Source organism: Nomascus leucogenys, chromosome 5, assembly GCF_006542625.1.
Source record: "Nomascus leucogenys isolate Asia chromosome 5, Asia_NLE_v1, whole genome shotgun sequence".
Taxonomy (NCBI): Eukaryota; Metazoa; Chordata; class Mammalia; order Primates; family Hylobatidae; genus Nomascus; species Nomascus leucogenys.
In genome coordinates, this window is record NC_044385.1 from 13,366,565 (window position 1) to 13,374,904 (window position 8,340).

Consider the following 8,340-nt stretch of genomic DNA (forward strand, 5'->3'; position numbering starts at 1 on the left):
TTCACCATGTTGGCCAGGCTTGTCTCAATCTCCTGACCTTGGATGATCTGCTCGTCTTGACCTCCCAAAGTGCTGGGATTATGGGGATAATCCTTTTTTAGACCTTTAAACATGTCAGACTCTTGGTTAATCTTTCCTAGATCTGGACAAGGGAAGGCCTTGGAGAAGGCCTGGTCGCATCTCTGCAGATGCAAATCTCCCCCACAAAAGACAGCTCTTCAGGGAGACTTCTGTTTGCTGGCTCTCTGAACAACCATCTCAAAATATGTCAAAGACCTATGTTTTCTTTTGAAATATTTTTATTTCTTCCAGCGCAATCTGGGATCTCAGAGGCTGACAGCAGAGAAGTTACCTGAAGGCACAACAAGCAGTGGTCCCTGTAGGCAGAAGCTACCTGGTGCCCCAGTGATGTGGGAAGCCCTCAGTTCCTGCGCTTCTTGCTGCCAGGGCACAGGCTCCTGGAGGATGGCAGGCCCTCCTGGCCTCTCCCCTGTCTACCCACCAGAGCTCTGCTTCTTGAGATAAGACCACCTCTTCCCTCCAGCCAATGTGCTGCTCTTCTGATTTCAAAACTCTTGCACTTCCAGGGCTCAACATACAGTGAGTTATCAAAGATTCGGTGAATAAATGTACAAATGTCTCCCATTACAGCCGCCACATTCAGTGGGGTAGGTCTTATGATCATTTCTCTGAGGAAGGGTGCTGTACTCATGGTCTCAGTCTGCAAATTGCAGAGCTGGGAATCCAACGAAGGCAGCTGCTCTCTGCCCACCCCGCCCTGGCCCCAAGGCTGCCCCTCTCCTCCCCTGGTATCAACTCGAAGTGTTCTTGGAGTCCCCAGGGGCCCGGAGGCTTCCCTGTGTGCCCTGTCCCTGAGGTGCCCGCCATCGCAAGTCAAGACACACAGCAGGGTGTCAAAGGCCAGGGAGCCCATGGGAATTCCAGGGGATGCTCTCAGCGTGTTTTGTGTGAGGAGCGACAGGCTCACTTAGTCAGGTCTGGGACAAAATATCACCTGCTGAAGGGTGACCAGCTGTGGCGCTGGCCTTGTGCTGGAAAAGGGCCTCTGAGAGCACAGGGAACTGCCCCTGGGCATTTTCTCACAATTGTTCCGTGGGTTAAAGGCTGTATCCCAGGAACTGCGTGTGGCCACTCTGTCCTTCTTCAGAGAGAGATTCAACTGCCAGAGCCAGGGTCACGCCTAATGGCTCACTTCCCTTCCTTCCCCTGCCAGGATTTTCCCCCAGATTGTCTTGGGGTTGTCTCAGCCCTTACCACGCCTCATCCTTGCCAGCAGCAGCCCCCCAGCCCCACGTGGAGTGTTCCACTCTTTCCAAAGACTCAGCCCACATGTCGGGGTCTCCTGCACCCCCAAATGTGGGATTGGTAAGATGTGCACTTCCTGACGTGGGTTTCTTCTTTCATTTGCAGTTAAAAACCATGACCACAAAAGAGACATCCACAACTCGCTGTAATAGGCACTTGCATAATAGGCTTGGGGACAGTGTTTGGGGGAACAGGATAGGGTGGCTCTGTTTTTCCAACAGTTGTGAGATTCATTTTGGTGAAGTAAGAAGGTTTTACAGGGTCCTCTAAGACAGAAGGGGTTTCCTAGGAGGGAAGTTGGCTTATCAACCTGCCTCCTCTCGTTCACCTGATGCTAGCTGCTTACTTTCCATCCTTTGCCCTCTGCTGAAGGGAGAGTTTGAACATCTTTAGATTCCTTTCTTTGCTTGGTAAGATGTGCCGTATTTATTCAACTTAGCATCAAGATTAAGCACATAGACCATTGTCAGAAGCCAGACAGTGAGTGTTCAAATCCCAGCTGTGTCACTTACCAGCTCTGTGACCTTGGGGATGTGACTTCACCTGCCTTGATTTCCTCATCAGTGAAATGGGGATAATAATAGTACTTACCCCGTAAACAGGGATAATAGTACTTACTTCATATAATAAGGATTACATGCAAACATTTAATACACATAAAGCTCTTTTTTGTTTGTTTGTTTGTTTTTAGAGACGGGGTCTCAGTCTGTCATCCAGGCTGGATTGCAGTGGCGAGATGCTAGCTCACTGCAGCCTTGACCTCCTGGGCTCAAGCAATCTTCCTATTTCAGCCTCCTGAGTAGCTGGGACTGCAGGTGCATGCCACCATACCTGGCTATTTTTAAAACTTTTTTTTTATATAGATGCTCTCACTCTGTTTCCTAGGCTGGTCTTGAACTCCTGGCCTCAAGCACTCCTCCCACCTCAGCCTCCAAAGTATGGGGATTATAGGCATGAGTCACTGTGCCCAGCCAAACAACTCTTAAAATATACAAAAGCTCTTCAAATAGTGCCTAGCACTGTGTTTACCATCGTCACTGTCTACTTGGATTCTCTGCCTGTTGGTCTCCACTTTGCACAATTACCTGTGGACATTTGAGATCATCAAGTTCTCAAGAGCCAGCCAGGCTGATTTACCTCCAATGTACGTGTAATATGTCTTTTTCCTTTTCTGGAACTGAGCAACATCCTCCAAGTTTGTCCACTCTCCGGGTGTCTTAACTGCCCCCGGTAGAGAGGCATTTAGCAAACAGAAACAGATTACAGAGACCCTCGTGGCCACATGCAATTTGCAGTTGCTCTCAGGAGTGGGTGTGGTCACTTGTTGTTCCCTTTAGCCATCATGTCAGCTGCCTGGGTGAGGGGTCAGTGTGCCAGACGTTCCTGGTGGGAAGTGACTTGGTTTCCCATACGAGCCCCGACTTTCACTGGCCTCTCCCTCTTACTCCCATTAACCACTGTGTGTGCCGATCACTGCTGCTGAACCCATCCACAGGGCCTGCCCAGCAAAAGACAATGACTTCTGCAGGGCTGGGGAGGCTGTCCTTGTGAAAACAACCGAATCTACCTGTGTGTGTGGCCTGTGCTGGGGAAACGTGGGTGACTTGAATGATGTCAGGCAATCAATGCAATTGAAATATGTCAAAAACGGCTCTGTCAACGCACCCGGCTCGTATTTAGCTATAAAATGTGAGGCCAGGTTACGAACCTGAAGCATTTCATTCAACCAAAGTCATTTGGAAAGGAATATCTTTGGCACATCCTTGCTGTCCCTTCCCCCATTGTGGTGTCCCTGGCTGTGTGGCTGGCAGCCTGGCTCTTGGTGAGTCGCAGCTGCACCTGTGCCCACCTTCTTACCATGGGACCAGGTGCTTCTCCTTTGGGCGCCTTCTGGCTTTGCACCGTAAGAGTGAAGTATGGCATGGTCCTGCAAGCTGCTTCTCCAGTGATGTGAAAAGCGTCAGAGAGAGGCTCTGGGAAGGGGCAGATGCTGCAGGGGCAGTGACGCCAGCTGTCGAGGATCATGCCCCGTGCCTGGGGAAGTACATGCTGTAACTGGAGCTCCACCTTGGTATCCCGCTGCTGGACCCTCCAAAGAGAGCTCTGACATGTATGAAGTTTCATATACTCAATTCCTTTACTGCTGGACTTGTGAGAATTGTATGAGGAAGGCCACTTTGAGGATAATATTGATGCTAGCAATAATGACATGAAAAGCAACAGTAATAGTAGCAACCATTGTCAAAGTCCCACAGGTACCAGTTTTCATGCTTAACAGCACAACCATCTCATCTCAGCATCCCCGGAACCAAGCATGCTCAGTGCTGTTCATCTTCATTTTGCAGTTGAGGTAACAGAGGCTCAGTTAACTAAAGTAACTTGTCAGGGGTACAAAGTAAGTATAAGTGGCTGAGCTGTGATTCAGATCCAGGCCCATCTGATGCAATAGCTCATTCTTTTCTCCATGGCATCAGGAGGCCTCCTCCTCCCTTGTGTTGCTCAGAGTTCTGATAAGAATCCGATTTCTAGGTGAATCACAAGAAGGTGACTATTCTGGTTAGATAACGGGGGAACGGGCCCCATCATGGCAACAGACTCCTACGACTCATACATCACAAGGAAGGGCTCCCTACAGCTTTGACACTAGGGTGCTTCTCTGTGCATCTCCTTGCTCCCCTCCCGTGAGAAGGACTGTCTTTCATCCTCATAGCTATTATTTTTCAAACATCAGTTTTAGTTTGGGGCACCCACTCTCTTTGGGAGATTGCAAAAATTAAATCGTTTTTAAGCAACCCAACAACACTTCTGGGGTTTGTAATAAACTTGTGAAATTTGCGGAACTTGGTGGTTGAGGTTCTCTCCGTCCTACTTCCCTGGGGCCCCGAGGAGCTTTCGAGTTGGTTCTTCATGCCCTCTTGTTTGGAGCTGCTTTTGCCAACTGGGCCCAGCCACTGCATCTTGGACCAAGGAGGCGATGAGCCCTGAAACAGTCCAGGGTCTCTAGGAAAGCAACTCCCAAACCATGTTTCTGGCCCTGCCTTCCCTCTGTTATTCTGGGAAAAAACCGACCCTACATGGGTGGGAGGTCCCATCTCCAGAGACAAGCCTTGTTTGTTTCCATAGGATTTGACTACTGAGGGGCACGAATATACAAGCCAACTTCCTCTTGGAGAGTTCACTGTCTCCCCTTCCAGCAGACGACTCCAGGGTCCATGGAAGCATAGGAACACACTCCAGTTGATGACACTGTTTCCTCTCTTCTGCAGAAGAAGATCCTCTCCACTCACAGAAAACAGCAGCAAGAAGGTTTCCAGACACCAGCTGTCACTGGGCTTGTACTGTCACAGTCCAAGCTGAGCACGCAAGGCAGGGTGTGTTTCTGGCTCCCCTTAGCTGAGAGCTCAACTTCATGTAGTCAGGTCACGGATGGTGTCAAGGCCTGTAGGGTGAACAGAACTCTCTAAGTCACCTTTCCTTGCTGTTCAGGGCCTTGATATAACAGAGAGGGCCATCGGCTCCATAGGGGGATGACGGGGAAGCAGGGGCCAGGAAGGCACTTTGCCTTTGTGTCTTGTTCTTGGTATTTGGAGGGCAGCACCCCTGCATTTTTATAATCCTATTAGCTAAGAATCTGGAACCTGGGCCAGAGGCCTGGGTTCTAACCCTATCCCCACCCTTTCCCAACCATGGATACACCCTGTACTTTCCCTCGTCTGTACAGTGGAGCTAATAATAGTACCTACCTCATGGAACTATCATGAGTCTTAAATGAGTGTTAACACACATGAAGTGAAGTGCTTACACCTGGTAGATAGTAAATGTGTATTATCAATTTACACTATTATTTGACTGTATTTCTACTATACAGAGCAACTATTGCCTGGTCATATGTCCTAACAAATAAACTGTGGTGACAGACAAGTGACTGTCTCGGTGCTAAGGACACCACTGACCCTCAACAGAATAATGCCCCCTAAAGATGTGTAGACCGTAATTCCTGGAACCTGGGAATGTGTTAGGTTACATGGCAAAGAGCAAAGGAAGGTTGCAGGAGGAGCTGAGGCTGCAAATCAGCTGACCTTATGGTGGGAAGGTAAGCCTGGGTTCTCCAGGTGAGACCAATGTCCAGCATCCTGGCTGGGCCTGCTCCCTTTACAAACAAGGTTAGATTAGGATTTATAACCGCTTTTGTGGCAACATCTGGCTCATTTCCCTCAAGTCCCCCTGCCACTCTTTTTTTTTTTTTTTTTTTTTTGAGACAGAGTCTCGCTCTGTCACCCAGGCTGGAGTGCAGTGGCGCAATCTTGGCTCACTGCAAGCTCTGCCTCTCGGGTTCACGCCATTCTCCTGCCTCAGCCTCCCGAGTAGCTGGGACTACAGGCACCTGCCACCACACCCGGCTAATTTTTTTGTATTTTTAGTAGAGACGGGGTTTCACCATGTTAGCCAGGATGGTCTTGATCTCCCGACCTCGTGATCCGCCCGCCTTGGCCTCCCAAAGTGCTGGGATTACAGGCATGAGCCAGGGCGCCCGGCTCCCCCGCCACTCTTTATATATATATCTCTCTTTCATCTAAAGCTATTTCATTTCAGTTCAATTCCTTCTCTCGCTCTCTCTTTTTTTCTACGTGTTTGTTTGGCCTTTGGAGATGGAGAACGAGGAGTAAGAGGACTCATCACCCACAGCTAGTGACTTGGGTTAGAAGTGAAAGCACTTCTGCTGGGCCCTGGCTTATTTATTTATTTTTGGCCACAGAGCCACAGGGCTTGGTCCCCAGCGAGCTGCCCGAGGACATCTTGTGGCACCATCTGTTCGCCCCCACCCACCCTCACCAACCGCCAGGCTCCCATTGTTGTTGGTGGTGGTGTTTTTTTTTTTTCTTTAAGTTTTTGTTGATTTTATAAATTCTGTAGCTCTGTGTTTTTTTAGACTCGGCTTGCTCGTGTAAGCGCAAAACCAGGACAAGCAGAATGAACAAAGAGAGGCTGGCAGAAGGCTGGGTGTGTCGCCTCAGGGCTACAGATGTGCTGGGGCCACACTTAGGAAGGCCCCCGTGTGCATGCAGGGCGCTGGCTGGAGTGCTTTAGGATGCATCTAAAAACTTCTCATTGCCTCAGGGTTTAAAATAGCCACACTTCCTGCTCCTCTCTCCTCGGAGAGGGTATGCACAGAATGTGGGTGACTCACCGTCGGTGGTTTTCGATGTGTCTGTCATAAGGAGGTATCATCAAAAGCCCGGCTTGCTTCAGATGTTATTTGTTTCCACCCTCAGCCATGCAGTGCTGGGAGAGCAGAGTGCCTAAAACCAGTGTTTGTTTTGAGCGCAGAAAGTGACGGCCGAAACAATTGTGCCGCAGCAAGTAAAAACTGAATGCGTGAGGGGGAAAAAAAACTGCAAACAGTATGAAGACTGAGTTTCAAAGTTCTTGTTTTCAAAAAGTTTAATTATATTTCAACTAAAGCCAAACTGTCAAAACATGGGAGGGTGATCTGCCTGCTTTGAAAATGCATTAGCCTTCTTATGTAAAAGCCAATAATTGATATCCAAGACGAAACCAGAGCTGTGGGGGTCGGAGGAAGAAGGAAGACAGCCTCTTAGAAGTGCTCAAACGACACTTCCCTATCAACCACGTGCAAAGCTTTAGATCTAGGTTTGTGAAGTGGGAAATTGGAGAGGAGAACAAAGGCAAAGCTAAAATGCTCTGTGAATGGAGAAGGTTTACAATATTAGGCCTGGTTTACGAGACATGTGGGCCCAGGGCACTGTGAATTAGAATTTACATAAGCGAGAACCTGGAAGAGATCCTCAAAATTCTCAACAACAGCTTTGTAAATAACAGCAGGCTGTGCCTTCTTCCTCCTGAGAAATGCCGGGGTGTGTCTGGGCTGCCCCGAGGGCCGGGCTAATGCCGGGGCCCTCTCCTTGCTTCCAGCCCAGCTGGTTTGCAGGTTATCTGGTTGTCTTTTTTTTTTTTTTTCCAGACATTCAGCCAGTTCCTCCAAAAATGGACCCTCAGTGGCTAAGTCTTTGCCCTCTTCATCTCAGTTCCCATTCCTGCCTCTCCTTCAGTAATCTCCTAGAACTTTCTAGTTTCTAGCACAGAGATTCTTAATTGTCATCATTCTTTTGATGGCTGAGAAGTATGTGTATTCTTAAACCACTCTCAGATTAAATTAAGCTTGCACTAAATAAAAAATACGGATGGAAGCCATATAACACGTATTTGGGATAGAGCTAGAACAGGCATCGAACAGATCATGACAGTTTGAATAGAGTATCAAAGGGCTGAGAATTACTGGCTTACCGCCTGGGTCCGCAAAGGCAGCCACCATTTTCTTCCTTCTTGGGTCAAGCCACTGGCTTCTGGGAGGATCAGGCTCCTCCAGCATCTCTGTCATTTCCCCTTGATTGCTGATCTTTGAAAACAAGCCCAGGTACCTATAATATGAATGCTGTTAGGCTTTAGAACCCTTTCTTCATCTACCCTGGTGACATGAGACAGCTATCTGTCTCCCAGTGTGGCTGATCCCCACAAATACATTTCCTGTAGCCCAGTGTCGGGTAGAATGGACTTTCTGGTCTACGGTCTAGGACTCTCTGTTGACCTTGGAAAAGAGTTGCCAGATAAAATACCGGATGCCTAGTGAAATGTGAATTTCAGATAAACAACATATCCCTTTTTTAGTGCAAATATACCTTAAATGTTATAATAAAAAGCATTTCCCATGCAATATTTAGAGCATACTTACACTAAACAATTATATGTTGTTTATCCGAAGTTCACATCTCACTGTGCATGCTGCATTTTTCTTTGCTAAATCTGACAGCCCTTCCGGAGCCTCTTGCGTTCCGAATGAATGTGGCCTCCACGAGCCATGCACGAGAGTGAGTTCTAAAGGGAACGGGAGCCAGACTGGGGCCGTGTACTCCCTGTAAGGTTCTCGTTGGTGCAACCCATCATGGCAGTCGTTCTCATTCCTGCTCCATGCCTGGGGTGCTCCGTTCACACCTC